This window comes from Dipodomys spectabilis, unplaced genomic scaffold (assembly GCF_019054845.1).
Source record: "Dipodomys spectabilis isolate Male_0828 unplaced genomic scaffold, ASM1905484v1 ptg000097l, whole genome shotgun sequence".
Classification (NCBI taxonomy): Eukaryota; Metazoa; Chordata; class Mammalia; order Rodentia; family Heteromyidae; genus Dipodomys; species Dipodomys spectabilis.
In genome coordinates this window covers 2,191,859-2,211,462 of record NW_024870774.1, presented here as the reverse complement: position 1 = coordinate 2,211,462, position 19,604 = coordinate 2,191,859, and positions in this window count along the sequence as shown.

Sequence of the window (19,604 nt, the reverse complement as noted above, 5' to 3'; positions counted from 1 at the left end):
CTGTTTATAGTGGTTATACAAAAAGTGGCTTTAGGGCTGGGAAGTTGGCTCAGTGGTAGAGCGCTTGCCTTGCATGCCAGAGGCCCTGGGTTCGATTCCTCAGCACCACATAAGCAAAAAGAAAAAAGCCAGAAGTGGCGCTGTGGCTCAAGTGGTAGAGCGCTAGCCTTGAGCTGAAGAGCTGAGGGACAGCGCCCAGAGTTCAGGCCCCACGACCGGACCCCAAAAAGTGGCTTTATTGTGCCATACACCATGTTTTCTCCCACCAATACCCTTTCTTGCCTATTTTCTTCTCTCATGATCCCCATTTGATTCCTTCTTTTTACTTTTTCTCTACATCCTCATGCTTGTTTTTATTTCCTTAATGTGAGTCATTCTGAGAATCTCAAGGTAGATTTATTTTTTTTTGAGGTACAGTCTTGGTATACAGCCCAGATTTGCACTGAATTCACCATGTAGGCTATTCTGGCCTCAAACACAGTTATTTGATCTATAACCCAAGTGATAGAACCAATGTCTTCTTATGTTTGTTTGGTTGGTTTCTTTAGTGGTAACAGGGATTGAACTCAAGGCCTCACGCTCTCTTGGCTTGTTTGCTTGTTTAGTACTCTACCACTTGTAACAACAATGACACACACAGTAAAGATAGAAAAGAGCTAGAATACTTGCAGGATAAATCAGGAATTTAAAAATTAGTGAATTTAACAAAATCTACCAAGCAAACGGCCCCCATAAACAGGCGGGAGTTGCAATGTTAATATCAGATAAAATAGACTTCAAATTAAAATTCGTGAGAAGAGATAAAGAAGGTCCCTACATACTAATTAAGGGAACTCTCCTTCAGGAGGATATTACAATTCTAAATATCTACTTGCCAAACAATGGAGCACCCAAATTTATCCAAGAAACACTACTTTCCCTCAAATCCCATATAAATCCAAAGACATTAATTGTTGGGGATTTTAACACACCACTCTCCCCACTAGATAGATCAACTTGGCAAAAACTCAACAGAGAAACCGCAGATCTAAACAGCTGCATAGATCAACTAGATTTAACAGATATCTATCGAATATTTCACCCAGCAGCATCAGAATACACGTTTTTCTCAGCAGCACATGGAACATTTTCCAAAATAGACCACATTTTAGGCCACAAAGCAGACCTGTCTAAATTCAGAAACATTGAAGTTATACCTTGCATCCTCTCTGACCACAAGGGAATAAAATTAGAACTCTACACCAAAAGCCACCAAAGAAAGTCTGGTATCACATGGAGACTGAACAACACACTGCTGAATCACGAGTGGGTCATGGAAGAGATTAGAAAGCAAATTCAAATGTTCATGCTATTCAACAAAAATGAACACACAAATTACCAGCTCCTCTGGGACACAGCAAAGACAGTATTCAGAGGCAAGTTTATAGCTCTGAGCTCCTACATCAACAAATTGGAGAGATCTGAAACCAACAATTTAGTGACACATCTAAACCTCCTTGAAAAAGAGCAGCAAGATAAACCCCAATCCAGTAGATGGAAAGAAATAATTAAAATTAAATTAGAATTAAATGAATTAGAATCCAAAAAAAACTATAGAAAGAATCAACAAAACAAAGAGTTGGTTCTTCAAAAAAATTAACAAAATTGACAGACCCTTAGCAAATCTTATCAAAAAAAGAAGAGAACACACCCAAATAAATAAACTCAGAGATGAGAATGGAAACATCACCACGGAAATAACCAAGATTCAGAACATTATAAGGGAATACTTCTCAAAACTTTATGCTAATAAGTTTGAAAACTTGACAGAAATGGACCTTTTCCTAGCAAATATTACATGCCAAAACTAAATCACGATGAGTTAAACCAGCTTAACAGGCCCATATCAAGCATTGAAATAGAAACAGCAATAAGAGACCTTCCAGCTAAGAAAAGTCCAGGACCAGATGGTTTTACAGCGGAATTCTACAAGGCCTTCAAAGCAGAGCTCACACCAATACTCCTCCAACTCTTCAATGAAATTGAAAGAGAAAGTTCACTACCGAACACATTCTATGAAGCCATCATAACCCTCATCCCAAAACCAGGCAGGGACTCATCAAAGAAAGAGAATTATAGACCCATTTCTTTGATGAACATTGATGCAAAACTTCTCAACAAAATTTTGGGCAACCGACTTCAACAATTTATCCAAAAAATCATACACCACGATCAAACAGGATTCATTTCAGGGATGCAAAACTGGTTCAATATACGCAAATCAATTAATATTATTCATCACATCAACAGGAGCAAGAATAAGAACCACATGGTTATCTCAATAGATGCAGAAAAAGCATTCGACAAGAACCAACACCCCTTCATGATGAAGGTTTTGGAAAAATTAAGAATCCATGGAACATTCCTCAATACAATAAAGGCTGTATATGACAAACCTACAGCCAGCATTATACTTACTGGTGAAAAACTAAAGCCATTTCCTCTTAACTCAGGAACAAGACAAGGATGTCCACTCTCTCCACTTCTCTTCAATCTAGTATTAGAATGTCTAGCTACAGCAATAAGACAAGATGCAGATATAAAGGGGATCCAAATAGGGAAAGAAGAAATAAAACTCTCCCTCTTTGCAGACGACATGATCTTGTATTTAAAGAATCCCATAGACTCCACTCCCAAATTACTCAAGCTGATTCAAAACTTTGGCAAAGTAGCAGGGTATAAAATTAACCCCCCAAAATCAGTGGCTTTCCTGTATGCCAACAATGAGAAAAGTGTGGCTGAAATTAGGAAAGCAACTCCATTTGTAATAGCCCCACAAAAAATAAAATACCTAGGAATTAACTTAACCAAAGAAGTGAAGGACTTCTATGATGAAAACTTTAAAATCTTGAAAAAGGAAATCAACACAGAACTTAAAAAATGGCAAAACCTCCCATGCTCCTGGATTGGAAAGATTAACATCATGAAAATGGCAATACTTCCCAAGGCTATCTACAAAGTCAACGCGATACCTATCAAAATTCCAACCTCATTCTTCAAGGAAATAAAGAGGCAATCCAAAAATTCATATGGAACAATAAAAGACCCCGAATAGCAAAAACGCTCCTCAACGGAAAGAACATTGCTGGAGGAATATCAATACCAAATTTCAAACTCTACTATAAAGCCATAGTAATCAAAACAGCTTGGTATTGACATAAGAACAGACCTCAGGACCAATGGAATAGAATTGAAAACCAAGAAATGAACCTATAGACCTATAGCCATCTAATCTTCGATAAGGGAGCTAAAACAATAGAATGGAAGAAAGACAGCCTCCTCAGTAAATGGTGCTGGCAAATTTGGTTAACTACATGTAGAAAACTAAAGCTAGATCCTTATATATCACCCTGCACCAGAATCAACTCAAAATGGATCAAAGACCTCGAAGTCAAAGCAGACACTCAGAAAACATTACAGGATGGAATAGGAGAAACCCTAGGTCTCCTTGGCTCAGGCCGAAATTTTCTGAATAGAGACCCGGAAACACAACAAATCAAAGAAAGGTTGGACAAATGGGACTGCATAAAGTTGCAGAGCTTCTGCATGGCAAAGGACATAGCTAGCAAGATCAATAGAACGCCCACGGATTGGGAGAAGATCTTCACTAGCCATACAACGGACAAGGGTCTCATATCTAAAATATACTTGGAACTCAAAAAATTAAATCCCCCAACAACAAATCCTTGAAGAAACAACTGCCCAATAAATAAGTGGGCAAAAGACTTAAAGAGAAACTTCTCTGAAGAAGAAAGAAGGATGGCCAATAGACACATGAAGAAATGCTCAACCTTCCTAGCCATAAAAGAAATGTAAATCAAAACAACATTGAGATACCACCTCACTCCAGTTAGAATGGCAAAAATCAAGAACTCTAACAACAACAGATGCTGGAGGGGATGTGGACAGAAGGGAACCTTACTTCATTGTTGGTGGGAATGTAAACTTGTTCAACCACTTTGGAAAGCAGTATGGAGGTTCCTCAAAAGACTTCACATAGATCTCCCCTGTGACCCAGCAATCCCACTTTTGGGCATTTACCCAAATGTTGACAAACAAGACCACACTAAAGCTACCAGCACAACAATGTTTATTGCAGCATTATTTACCATAGCTAAGATATGGAACCAACCCAGATGCCCCTCAGCAGATGAATGGATCAAGAAAATGTGGTATATATACACAATGGAATTCTATGCCTTCATCAGAAAGAATGATATTGCCCCATTTGTTAGGAAATGGAAAAACTTGGAAAAAATTATATTAAGTGAAGTAAGCCAGGTCCAAAGAAACATAGGTCCCATGGTTTCCCTTATTTGCAATATCTAGTATATGTATGAGTCAAGCGGAAAAGGTTAGATAATGTGATGTTAAGAAAATGAACCCTTAGATACGTATTTTAATGTTTTTTTTCTTTCATGCATTTGTTTCTAACGCATTTATAAGATTACTTCTTTGTTGCTTTGTATGTCCCTCCCCCACAGTATAACCCCTGCTTTCACTATATTTGATGTCAGTATAACTTGTGGAGGAGATGGGGAAAAACAAGTCGTTTAAGGATACAGGTGGACCAGTTGCAACAATGAGAAGTACAAGTTGTCATGTACAAAACGAGCTTTACAACGTCGGGGGTGGGGGGGGAGGATTGGGATTGGGATTGGGAGGGGGGAGGCTGGGAAGGGATGTGAAAGGTAAACAAAGGAGGAGGCTGCAATGCTTGGTAAGAAATGTATGCATTATCCTGCCCATGTAATTGTAACCCCTCTGTACCGTATGTTCACAAATAAAATAAAATTTAAAAAAAATTAGTGAATTTAAAGTATCAATGCTTAAGTAATGAAAAGAAGGCAGATGGGAAAAGGAAAAGAGGAGAAAAGAAGGAAGGTAGAAAAGGCAGGGAAAGTACATTGAATAAAGGTATGAGAAATAACAGCCAGGGCAAATAAAATACAGAGCAAGATACAATACTACACACAGCTCAGCATTTCTTCATTGCTGAGGAGATGGGTCTGGTGATGCTTTGTTCCCTGCCCCCTAGGTTTGTCATTTTGCAGTTTACTTGGTATGTGTGTGGGCAGAGGGAGGGAAGAATTGAGTCATGATTCTCTCTGAAATTCAAATAGGTTAAAATCACAATGCTGTTTGCGGCTGTCTCACCTTTGCATCTGCTGGATTCCTGCCAGTGTTTGCTCTCCATATACAATTCTGGAAATGCTACAAACAATGCCCAAACATTTCTTTCTAGCTGCACACAGGGACCACTTGTTTGGATGCACCCTTGTGCCAGTGTGTACATGGTCATGGAAAATTCCTGAGCAATAGAGATTTCCACTAAATAACTCCAGGACTCTGAAACCTTTATTTGAACCTTTATTTTGATCTTTCTAGGATTCTCTTCATACATAGGTTGATACTCTAGTTTCTTGTAGGTCCCTTAGGTGCTGTTCACTTTTCTTCACTCTTTTTCTTTCTGTTCCTCAGACTGATTTTTTTTATTTACCCTTTAATTTCACTGATGATTTACTATGCTTGCTCAAATCTAGTACTGAATTTCAGCAATGAAATTTTCACTTTAGCTTTTGTATTTTTCAGTGGGAAAAAGTATAATTTATATCAATCTATGAATGTTCTGTACTTTTTCATACATTGACCCTTATTTCCTTTTGGCTCCTTACCAGTTTCTTGCAGCGTCATGAGCATTTTAAGATAGCCAGACGGAAACCTTTCTTTAGTATAGCCAGGTTTCTTCTGTAAATTTCTTTCTTTGTGAATAGGTCATAATTTACTGTTTCTTTGTAATTTTTCCTTGAAAACTGGACATTGTTTAACATAGTAATGTGGCTAGTTTTTTAAGAACTTTGTCCACGAAGGCCACTTCCTTTACCAAGAGCATTCTGTTTCTATAGGACCTGAAGTTCACACCTTAACCTCTGAGAATGATATGCTCTTTCTCTGATTATCTTTTTCAAGTTCTTAGTTTGTATAGTTCTCACCCTGTCTTCATAGGATGTGGCAAATGGTTTGGTTTGGTGTAGGTAAGAGGGATGATGCTGAATCATTTACTAGAATTTCTAGTATAACTATGGTTCTTTCTATTTCTTTTTCTTTCTTTTTTTTTTTTTTTTGGGTCTGGTCGTGGGGCCTGAACTCTGGGCCTGGGCGCTATCCCTCAGCTCTTCAGCTCAAGGCTAGCGCTCTTTTTTTTTCTTTTTTGCTTATGTGGTGCTGAGGAATCGAACCCAGGGCCTCATGCATGTAAGGCAAGCACTCTGCCACTGAGCCAACTTCCCAGCCCCTTCTTTCTATTTCTTTCTCTCCAAATAATTCTCCCTGCCTAATAATTCTGTGTCACAAACCCTATCTTTCAATCTTGGTGTCACCTCCTCTTAATTACAGATATTTCTTTGCTATCTAGCTTTTCTGTTTCTCATTAGTAACTGAGGAACAGCCTAATAAATATATAGGTACAAAACAGGAGATCTGGAATGTGGTAGGCAGCCCTTCAGAGCCTTCCCCAAATCAAGTATTATGGATACCTGATGGGCTGCTGAGGACCTTACATAGTGGCAGAGTGACTTACTAGGAGAACCAGTGACATTATTCTCTTTTTATTTATTTTGCTGAATGCTTTACCAGATCCTCCAACACAACACATGACTGGAAGCTCTCACTTTCTATCTCTCTAAAACATATAATATATACAAATATATAATATGTACATATAAATATATAAAATGTATGAACACACACACACTTTATATGTGTGTGTGTGTGTGTGTGTGTGTGTGTAAAACTCAGGGCTCTGGCACTGTCTCTCAGCTTTTTTGTTCAATTCTGGTATTCTACTACCTGAGCCACTGTTCCATTTCACGTCACTATCTCTAAGCTTTTTTGTTCAATTCTTGTGTTCTGCTATTTGAGTCACAGGTTGTTAATTGGAGATAAGAGTTTCATGGACTTTCCTGTCTGAGCTGGTTTTGAACCATGAATCTCAGATTTCAGCCTTCTGAGTAGCTAGGACTACAGAGCCATCAGTGCCTGGCTTAGACATTTATTTACTTTTGTTTATTATTGTGGGTTGTGATGCTTGAACTCAGGGCTTGGGTGCTGTCCTTGAGCCTTTTCACTCAAGGCTAGCACTCTACCACTTTAAGCCTCTGGTGCCCGGCTGCATTTTTTTGTTCTTTTGTCTCAGGTTTCAATGCCTAAAAGCCAAGATCAGTTAGTGTTCCATGTGAAATTTATCAAAGCATTGAATATTTCCTTGAGGCTTTGGGAAGTCATATATCCCTGTGACATCAGATGCTAAAATTTTGGTTCTGCAAACATGAATAGTTTAAACACCTATGTTGTTCATAAATTGTACCCAGTAACTCTTGAGGACACAGTGGATACTGAAATCAAGTAGAATTAGCATTAGCCCCTGTCCTTTGGTTTAGCTCCTTTCTTTTCAGAAGTTTCTCCTTTGCCCCATTGCTCACAGGTGGGATGACCAAGGTTTTCTTTCCCCTATAGAGATTAGAAGAGATAAGGGGAGCAAACGCTTTGTTCCAGAAGATGCTCAGCCTCAACCTTTGAAGAAAAGGTCTTGACTGCAGAATTAAACTCTACTGGGTTCATGGAGGGCACAGAGTGGGTACAGTAGAGACATATTAGAGGTATTTTGAAATAATTTGAGGTTATCATTAAGTAGCAGAATTGACTATTTTAAATGCAAAATCATTTGGAGGAGAAATCAAGGAATAGAGGAGGCAAAGAGTATTAATATTAACTAATATTAATCCATGCCTTATTATGGCGCATTAAATTTTCCATATTCTGCATGGAATGCTTGTTTATCACATTCAAAATGAAACAGAGTCAGAGTTATTAAGTGATAAGCCCAAGATCATCTGCTTTCAGAAAGTGTTTGTATGTATACACAACCCTCTGAAGAGTGGTAGAAGCCACAATGGGCGGATTTAAACTCACAAAGGAAAGTGATTTTGTAATTAGAGGTCTCTTGGGAATGTCTGCTTTGGTATGCCAGCTGCTTTCTCTACAGGGAGTTATACCATATGGGCCTCCTTAAATTTGGCATCATTTAAGAAAAATAAAGATGTGAAGAATTGCTTCCATGTCAGAGTATGTACTGCAATTTTATATCCCTCAGGGCATCCTAGAAATGGCTGTTCTAGTAGTGTTTTTCTTTTCTGCATGACTTTCTCGCCCAGGCATGAGGCCCCATGGAATATAGGATTGGAAACTGTCAGATCAGAACATCTCTATGCCATTTATGAACCTATCTATCTCTGTCTTAGGCTCAAATGGAAACTGTAAGTTGCAAAATGACTGGATGTTAACTATGTCAAACAATGTGACTTTGAATTTTGTGCATCCCCCCCCCCCCCCCCCCCCCCCCCCCCCCCCCCGCCCCAGACAGATTCAAGTCATCCTGATGAACCAAGAAATAGGACATTGTGCTGAAAATCCTTACAAATGTAACTGGAGAGTATAGAGTATGCTTGCCATGCCCATGTTGGAACTCCCAGCACTCAGCATTTAGTGGGTGGGTCAATATCAGTTTGTTTTCTGATTAATAATTAATTAACAATTAGTGGTGTTTTCCAGTTCCACTACAGAAAATTCCATTCTTACTCAAGTGGTGGCTAGAGCCTGAGTGGGCAGCAAAAGTCTTAGACAAAAGGCCACGTTGCTTACTGGAGATTAGTCAAAAGGGATTGAGGCTATTGAGCAAGAAGTTCCAGTGAACTCAGCTCATTGGAGATATTAAGCTGGATGTGAGGGCTTCAGCTGGGCTACTGTGGGCTGAGAGCTCCGGGAAAGGTCACCTTCCCACTCCTCTCCAACATCTCATTGTAGAGCCAGTAGATGTCAACCTGCAGAGGCTTTCTCAGAAAATTTGTAAGATAAGTGGAAGGCATCCTTAAATGGAAGTTCTTAGAAGTTGATTAGAAAAAAAGCCCTGTGTAGAATAAATACAGGTTTAGGGATTACCAGATGCAGAAGGGCTGAGGACAAGGTCATATGGAGGAGCAGGAATTAGGACTATGAATCCCTTAAGTGATTCTGTAAGGTTCAACCAGAGCTTCAAGAAGAGAACAAGGTATTGGGTGCTGGTGGCTCACACCTGTAATCCTAGCTACGCAGGATGCTGAGATATAAGGATTTCAGTTCAAAGCCAGACTGGGCAGGAGTCTGTAACACTTATTTCTCCAGTTAACTACCATAAAACTGCTATGGTTCAAAGTTGTAGAATGCTACCTTTGAGCAGAAAAACTCAGGGACAGTGCCCAGGCCCTGAGTTCAAGCCTCATGACTGACCAATGAAAGAACAAGAGAACAAGGATCCAGGAAACTGTGGGTCACTCAGAGCAGAGCAGGGCCATCATCAATGGGACTGAGCAGCCCCTCAACTCCTAACCTTCTAACATTTCTGGCTGTGCTCACCAGATGAAAAATGTTTACCTGTTTGGGCTTATATTTCCTCTCAGTGTAGAGGAGACAGAAAAATAAAAATTGATTTGTGCTGGGGATTGGGAAGGTGGCTCAGTGGTAGAGCGCTTGCCTTGCATGCCTGAGGCCCTGGGTTCGATTCCTCAGCACCACATAAGCAAAAAGCTGGAAGTGGCGCTGTGGCTCAAGTGGTAGAGCGCTAGCCTTGAGCTGAAGAGCTGAGGGACAGCGCCCAGGCCCAGAGTTCAGGCCCCCACAACCGGACTCAAAAAAAAAAAAAAAGAGCTGAGGGACAGCGCCCAGGCCCAGAGTTCAGGCCCCGTGACCGGACCCCCAAAATTTGCAACTTATTTTTTATTTAATTATATCCAGTTCAAGAAATATTAATCTGAATTATCATTTTTGGCTGTTACTATTTTTCATTTACAGATGGAATATGAATTTAACAGCCTGTAATGATTTCTCTTTTGCTTTATATCAATTTGCTCACAATGTTTTCCTAATATATTGAATACTGTAATAAATATGCTTTAAACTTTTTTTGGGCAGTGCTGGGGTTTAAACTCAGGGTTTTGGGCTTGGTTGGCTGGTATTCTACCAGCTTGGCTTTCTGGAGATGGAGTCTTGAGGGCTTTTCTGCCTGGAGCCAGGCAAAATATTTTCAAAATTGTTGTTGTTTTGTAGTACTGGGGTTTGAACTCAGACTTATACTTGCTAAGCTGGCAGTGTCCTACTTGAGATATTTCTCCAGCCCATATACTTGTCCTATTTTTCTGAGAATTTGAACATCAAATAAATTTGTAAATTCAAAGTATACTTGCATTTTAAAACTAACTGTACACATTGTCAATTTCCATTCAAAAAAACTGCCAGTTTATATACTCAATTATATATTTGAAACCTGGATAGAAGTTTCTCTACACCCAGGCTTGCATAGAGTGCTTGCCATTCTTTTAAATGGTGTCCAGTGCAGTTGGCTAAAATGTCATCTTTATATTTTAAAGATTTTTCCTTTTGGAGTGTTGTTCGGGGACACAAATTGCCAAATAATTTGTCCTGGTATTTTTTAGGGCCCCTGATATTCCATCACATTGAAACCAAAGTTATCTTTGCAATTTGCTATTTAAACACTGTCTTAAGTTTTGAAAAATATAAATAATGGTGTGAAGAGCATATTTATACTGAAAATTTAGAAGGTATATGTCTATTTTTAAAGATACAGTCCCTATAGTAGAATTATTGTATGATATAAATATTAAAAATTTGATGCTCAATTATTTAAATGTTTCTTCTTCCTGCTATGACAGTTTCTAAGGAAGACACATGTCCAGGAGTCCTATTCCATCACGTGTTGCTTTGCCATAGCATTAACTACAATGCAATGCTATCTTACTGCCTACCCCTAAAATCCATGGCTGGTCCTCTGTCCTATTTCTTCTGGCCCAGGACATATCTTAGCATATCCTTAGGCCTTTCTCATTCATGCTTTCATCTAATATAGACCTGAAATGAGTCTAGACCTTGGAATCCTGTCATCTTCTGTACTCTGTACCACACCACATAAATTCTTTCTTAAGAGAATAGATGTATATAGTCAAAAAGACCACAAGAGAAAAAAATCCAGTGAAATGGATGAGAGCCTGCAGCAATACTTTTAGAGGGGACAGCCCAGCCAGTACTTAAGATCTTGGAATTACACCATACCTAAGAAATGGAACCAACCCACATGCCCCTCAGTAGATGAATGGATCAAGAGAATGTGGTATGTATATGTATATATATATATATATATATAAATATATAATGGAATTCTATGCCTCCATCAGAAAGAATGACATCACCCCACTTGTTAGGAAATGGAAAGTCTTGGAAAAATTATATTAAATGGAGTAAGCCAGGCCCAAAGAAACATAGGTCCCATGGTGTCCCTTATCTGCAATAACTAGTATATGACTAGGACAAACAGAAAAGGTCAAAAGCTATGTACACATGACTATATAAGATGATGCTAAGTGAAATGAACCCCAAGATAGGGACACAAAAGTTTTTATCTTTGTTGCTGTTGTTTTTAATGTACTTATAATGAACTATGTGATTTTTTTGTTTCTTTTTTATGTTCTTCCCCCATGGTATAACCCAAGTTTTCACTGTATTTGATGTCTGTGCCCTGCATCTTGTATATATATATATATATATATATATATATATATATATATATATATATATACATATATATATATATATGTATATATATATATATATATTTGTAATTTGGGGAGGGGAAGGGAAATAACATAAGCTGATACAAGGATACAGGTTGATACATTGTAACAATGAGATGTACAAGACATTGTGTTGAGAACTAACTATACAGCCTCTTGAGGGAGGAGTTGGGAGGTTGAGAAGGAAGGGAAGGGATGGTAGGGGAAAAACAAAGGAGAAGGTAACAATGCTCAATAGGAAATGTACTCATTACCTTACTCATGTAACTGTAGCCCCTCTGTACAGTATCTTTACAATAAAATATATATTAAAAAGATCTTGGAATTATCTGGTGCATATTACCATATAAACTTGAAAATAATTGGAGGGAACAGGAAAGCATGAAGTGTTAACAAATTCAACAAAGAATGAAACAGATATTTCAAAAATAAAAAAGAAATAAAAGTAACAAAATAAATGGATGAGTTTGCCTGTAAGTTGAAGACAACAGAAAAGAGAATTGTGTTCTTTAAAAGTTTTTTAAATTATCTGTTAGTAGTTGTATAAAGTGGTTTCAATTCAGAAGGTCAGTTTATGAGTACAATGCACCTTGATCAATGTCACTTCTATCATTCTTCTCTCATGTCTCAATCCCACAATTCTTTCATGTTATGTGGATCTAATTTTACATATGTAAAATTACGTATGTAAAATATTGTGACTGTATTTGCTCACCCTTCCTAAGAGAATTATTAACTAGAATAAATACCAGAATAATTGTTAGAGTATAACCCAGAAGAAAAACAAAGCTAGTCTATTAAAGAAAAATGAGCCTTACTTATAAGTAATAATTATTATTAAAAAAGAAGCAGAATGGAGTTTAAGTGCAAAAATATTCAGAGAAAATAAATAAGGTTAAAAGTCCTGAGTTTCAGCTGGCTTCATGTGGCTCACACTTGTAATCCTAGCTACTCAGGAGGCTGAGATCTGAAGATTGTGGTTTGAAGTCAGCCTGGGCAGAAAACTCTCAATGAGACTCTTATTAACTGCTCAATTAACCACTCAAAAGCTGGAAGTGGCACTGAGGCTCAAGTGGTAGAGCACTAACCTTCAGTGCAAAGAGGCTTAGGGACAATGCCCAGGCCCCGAGTTCAAGCTCTCTGCTCCCACCATCACCAAAAGTCCTGACTTTCTTATACTTTAAAAAAGAGGATTACCTGTTGGCTAAATTATGTCTTTATAAGTTGAAGAAATACTTTATATTCTTTTTTTAAATTTTTTTATTGTGAAAAAACTGTACAGAGGGGTTACAATTACATGGGCAAGATAATGAATACATTTCTTATCAAGCATTGTAGCCTCCTCCTTTGTTTCCCCTTCCCATCCCTTCCAAGCCTCCCACCCACCTAATCCTCCCCCCACCCCCCCACCAAAGTTGTAAAGTTCGTTTTCAGACATGACAACTTGTACTTCTCATTGTTGCAACAGGTCCACCTGTATCCTTATTTAAACGACTTGTTAGAAATACTTTATATTCTTGTGTAACCACTGAAAAAGTATAAACAGAATGTATAACTTTCAAATTAGCAGAAAGGAAAAATAAAAAAGATACTTATTTAAGTAAAAGCAAGGAAAAAGAAGGAAAAATAAAAATCAAGAAAGAAATACAAGATAAAAAATTAGCTCCTAAGCCATGAAAAGACACAGAGGAACTTTCAATGCATATCACTAAATGAAAGAAGACAATTTCAAAAAGCTACACCCTGTGAGTCTAGCTATATGACATTCTGGAAAAGCAAAACTGTAGAAACAGTGAAGGGATCAGTCATTTCTGGGATGGGAGGAGGAGGGGGTGGGAAAGAATGAACAGGAGCAGCAGAGAAGCCTTAGGATAGTGAAATTGTTCTGCATGAGACAGTATGATGGTTATGACATGCCAACATCAGAAGTAGAAGAGGGAATCCAAAAAATTCATATGGAACAATAAGAGATCCTAATAGCAAAAACAATCCTTAACAGAAAGAACAGTGCTGGAGGAATATCAATACCAAATTTCAAACTCTACTATAAAGCTAAAGTAATCAAACAGCTTGGTACTGGCACAAGAACAAACCAATGGAATAGAACAGACCAATGGAATAGAACTGAAGATTCAGAAATGAAGCCACAGACTTACAGCCACCTAATCTTTGATAAGGGAGCTAAAAAAAATAGAAAGGAAGAAAGACAGCCTCTTCAGTAAATGGTGCTGGCAAAACTGGTTAATCACCTGTAGAAAACTAAAGCTAGATCCTTATCTATCACCCTGCACCAGAATCAGCTCCAAATGGATCAAAGACTTGAAGTCAAAGAAGACATCCTGAAAACATTACTAGGTCTCCTTGGCACAAGCTGAAACACAAAACATCAAAGAAAGGTTGGAGAAATGCATTGCATGAAGCTGCAGAGCTTCTGCATGGAAAAGAACATAGCTAGCAAGATCAATAGAAAGCCCACAGATTGGGAGAAGATCTTCACTAACCATACAATGAACAAGGGTCTCATATCTAAAATATACTTGGAACTCAAAAAATTAAATCTCCCAACAACAAATCCTCAAAGAAACAACTGCCCAATAAATAAATGGGCTAAAGACTTAAAAAGAAACTTCTCTGAAGAGGAAAGGATGGCCAATAGACACATGAAGAAATGCTCAACTTCCCTAAACATAAAAGAAATGCAAATCAAAACAACATTAAGATACCACCTCACCCCAGTTAGAATGGCTATAATCAAGAACTCTAATAACAATAGATGCTGGAGGGGATGTGGACAGAAGGGAACCTTACTGCATTGTTGGTGGGAGTGTAAACTTGTTCAACCAATTTGGAAAGCAGTATGGAGGTTCCTCAAAAGACTCCACATAGAGCTCCCCTATGACCCAGCAATCCCACTTTTGGGCATTTACCCAAATGTTGACAAACAAGACCACACTAAAGCTACCAGCACAACAATGTTTATTGCAGCATTATTTACTATAGCTAAGATATGGAACCAACCCAGATGTCCCTCAGTAGATGAATGGATCAAGAAAATGTGGTATATATACACAATGGAATTCTATGCCTCCATCAGAAAGAATGGCATTGCTCCATTTGTTAGGAAATGGAAAGGCTTGGAAAAAATTATATTAAGTGAAGTAAGCCAGGCCCAATGAAACATAGGTCCCATGGTTTCCCTTATTTGCAATATCTAGTATATGTCTGAGTCAAGCAGAAAAGGTCAGATAAGGTGATGTTAGGAAAATGAATCCTAAGATATGTATTCACATGATTTTTTTCTTTCATGTGATTGTTTCTAACGCATTTATGAGATTATTTCTTTGTTGCTTTGTATGTCCCTGCCCCACAGTATAACCCCTGCTTTCACTATATTTGATGTTGGTATAATTTGTGGAGGGGAAGGGGAAAAGCAAGTCGTTCAAATAAGGATACAGGTGGACCCGTTGCAACAATGAGAAGTACAAGTCGTTATGTCAAAAACGAACTTTACAACTTTGGTGTAAACTTTGGGGTGGGGAGGATTGGGTGCGGGGGTGGGGGGGGGGAGGATGGGAAGGGATGGGAAGGGGAAACAAAGGAGGAGGCTATAATGCTTGATAAGAAATGTACTCATTATCTTGCCCATGTAATTGTAACCCCTCTGTACAGTATTTTCACAATAAAAAATAAATAAAAATTAAAAAGAAATGCACTCAAAAATAGATGCAGTACACACCTTGCTAAAAGATGAGTTTAATATTGTAAGGAATGACTTAGAAATTATAAATGGATCAATTTCCTCCATGCAAAATGCAATTTCTTCCACAATGGAAGACACAGTTAATAGAGTGAATGAAATGGAAAATATAATATCAAATACTGAAGACAAAATGCAGGCACTGGAAAAAAAAGTTACAGATATGGAAAAAACACTCAAAATAGGCCAAAGGGAAGTTTAAGAACAAGCCGACTGTGCCAAGAAATTTAGCCTATGGATAATTGGGGTGAACAAAGGGGAGGAATACCAAAATAGAGGAATACAACACTTATACAATAAGATCATCACTGAAAATTTCACTAGTCTTAAAAGAGAAAATCTTACATACATAACAGAAGCCTACAGAACACCTAACAAGCAAGATCCCAGGAGGAACACTGCTAGGCACATTATAGTAAAAATCTTAGATTTTAGCAATAAAGAAGCAATCTTGCATGCAGCAAAAGCAAAGAAGGAGCTATACTACAATGGGAAAAAATTAGAATCACTGCAGATCTCTCCACACAGACACTGAATGCAAGGAAAGTCTGGGAAAGTACCATCGGAGCCCTGAGATCCAATAACTGCCAGCCCAGACTGGTATTATCTAGCAAAGCTAGCATTCACATTCCATGGAGAAACTAATGAGTTCAAAAACAATAAGCCAACATTAAAAAGAATATTAAGAGAGGGATTACAATCCGAAGAAAGCAATCAAGAACAGGGATCCATACTAGATAGATATCATTAGGAGACCAACTTAGTAAACACAGGAGGAAAGGAAAGAAGAATAACTTAGGAAAGTATAAAATGACAGGAAATACAATATGCCTCTCTATAATAACCATAAATATTAATGGACTCAATTAACCAATCAAAAGAAAAAGAACTGCAGATTGGATCAGAAAACAAGATCCATCAATTTGCTGTCTTCAAAAGACCCACCTCACAGCCAAAGATAAAAGTAAACTCTGAGTGAAAGGATGGAGGAAGATCTACCATGCAGATGCCCCCAGCAAGTAGGCAGGAGTTGCCATTCTGATATCTGATAAAATAAACTTTACATTAAAATCATTATAAAAAGACAAAGAAGGTCACTATATAGTAATACAGGGAACAATCCAAGAAGAGGATATCACCATTGTCAATCTATACATCCCGAACATTGGTGCACCCAAATACGTTAAACAAATACTCTTAGATTTACAGGAAAAGATGGATCCAAATACAATAATACTAGGAGACTTTAATACTCCACTCTCACCAAAGGACAGGTCTACCAACCAAAGAACTGGCAAAGATGTCTCCGAATTAAATGATGTCATATCTCCACCCAACAACAACTCAGTACACATTCTTCTCAGCAGCCCATGGGACTTTTTCTAAAACAGATCATATCTTACTTCATACACAGAATTTAAGCAAATAGAAGAGGATCAAAATAATCCCCTGTTTTCTTTCTGACCATAGTGGAATCAAACTACTTCTCAATAACGAGGCATACAGTAGAAAAAACCTCCAACACATGGAATTAAACAGCACACTGCAGAGCAACACATAGGTCACAGAAGAAATTAAAAAGGTCCTACAATTCAATGAAAATGAAGACTCATCACAAAGAAACCTATGTGACACACCGAAAGCATTCCTGAGGGGCAAGTTTATTGCTCTCAGTGCACACATCAAGAAAACAGAGACAGACCACATAAACAATCTCATGACGCAACTAAAACTGCTAGAAAAACAAGAAAAAGTTGAACCTAAAGTTGCTAGACAGAGGAAGATAACCAAAATAATAGTTGAAATTAATGAGATAGAGCCTAAGAAAACTATAGATAAAATTAATAAAACAAATAGCTGTTTTTTTTCTGAAAAAATCAATAAAATTGATGGACCACTGGCAAGATTAACTACAAAAAAAGAGGAGACCCAAATCCATAAGATCAGAGATGCCACAGGAAAAATTACAACAAACATCCAAGACATCCAAACAATTATAAAGAAATATTTCCAGACTCTATACTCACAAAGGAAGGAAAACCTAGCAGAAATGGATGAATTTCTAGAGAAATACAAATTGCCTATACTGAACCAAGAAGAAATAAATCAATTAAATATGCCAATAACCTACAGTGAGATAGAAGAAGCAATCAGAAGCCTTCCAACAAGGAAAAGCCCAGGGCCATATGGATTCACTATGGAATTCTATGAGACCTTTAAAGAGGAACTAATACCCATACTCCTCAAGCTCTTCAGAGAGGGAGGGAGTAATCCCAAATTCATTCTATGAAGCCAATATCACACTCATCTCCAAACCAGGCAAAGACCCAACAAAAAAGAGAACTACAGACCAATATCTTTGATGAACACAGATACAAAGCTCCTCAATAAAATTCTAGCCTACAGAATCCAGAAACATGTAAAAAAATACATTATGACCAAGTAGGCTTTATCCCAGAGATGCAGGGATAGTTTATTGTACATAAGTCAGTAAACGTAATCCATCACATCAACAGATCCAAGATCAAGAACCACATGATTATCTCCATTGGAGCAGAAAAGGCTTTTGATAAAATACAGCACTCATTCATGTTAAAAGTTCTGGAAAAAATAGGAATATAAGGAACATTTCTTAAAACAATAAAAGTCTTATATGACAGACCAATAGCCAATATTATACTTAATGGGGAAAAACTACAAGCAATTCCTCTAAAAACAGGAACAAGGCAAGGATATTCACTCTTTCCACTCCTCTTCAATATAGTTCTGGAATCCTTAGCCAGAGCAATAAGGCAAGAAAAAGACATTAAAGGAATCTGCATAGGGGAAGAAGAAGTTAAAATGATCTCTTTTTGCAAATGACATGATTTTATATCTAAATGATTCCAAAAGCTGTATCCCCAAACTCTTATAATTTATAAACCACATCAGCAAAGTAGCAGGATACAAGATGGACCCATAAAATCAGTCGCCTTTCTGTACACTAATAATGTACAAGAACAAAGGGAAATCAAGGAAACAACCCCATTCACAATAACCTCAAAAAAAAAAAAGTATCAAGGAATTAACCTAACCAGGGAGGTAAAGGGTCTATTTCATGAAAAATATAAAAGCCTAAAAAAAGGAATCCTAGAGGATACCAGGAAATGGAAAGACCTTCCATGTTCCTGGATAGGCAGAATTAATATAGTGAAAATGGCCATATTGCCAAAATTGATATATACCTTCAATTCCTATTAAAATTCCAATGACATACTTTACTGAAATAAAGAAAACAGTCCAAAAATTCATATGGAACAACAAAAGACCTAGAATAGCCAAAACAATTCTAGGCAAAAGAAAGAATGCAGGAGAGATCATGATACCAGATTTCAAGCTCTACTATAGAGCCATAATAACAAAGACAGCTTGGTACTGGCACAAAAAGAGACCCAAAGACCAATGGAACAAATTAGAGGACCCAGAAATAAAGCAGCATACATACAGTCAGTTGATATTTGACAAAGGAGCCAAAGACATACAGTGGAAGATCATAGCCTCTTCAACTATTGGTGCTGGGAAAACTGGGTGGCCACATGCAGAAAACTAAAAGTGGACCCTAGTCTGTCACTGTGCAACTCAAAATGGATTAAAGACCTTAACATCAAACCTGAAACTCTGAAACACTGCAGGACAGAGTAGGAGAGACACTTGAACTTATAGGCACAGGCAGGAACTTCCTGAACAGAGTCCCAGGGTCACAACAAATTGGAGAGAGACTCGATATATGGGATTACCTTAAAATAAAAAGTTTCTGCACAAATAAAGAAATAGCAACCAAAGTAAAAAGAAAGCTAACCAATTGGGAAAAATATTTACCAGCATTATAACAGACAAGGGTCTAATATCCATTATATACAGGGAACTCAAGAAACTAACCCCTCACAGATCCTACAAATTAATCATGAAATGGGCAAGAGAGCTAAAGAGAGACTTCTCAGAAGAAGAGATAAAAATGGCAAAGAAACACATGAGGAAATGTTCATCATCCCTGGCTGTAAAGGAAATGCAAATAAAATCAACCCTGAAATACCACCTTACCCCAGTCAGAATGGCCCACATCTTAAATTCAGCCAATGACTAATGCTGGA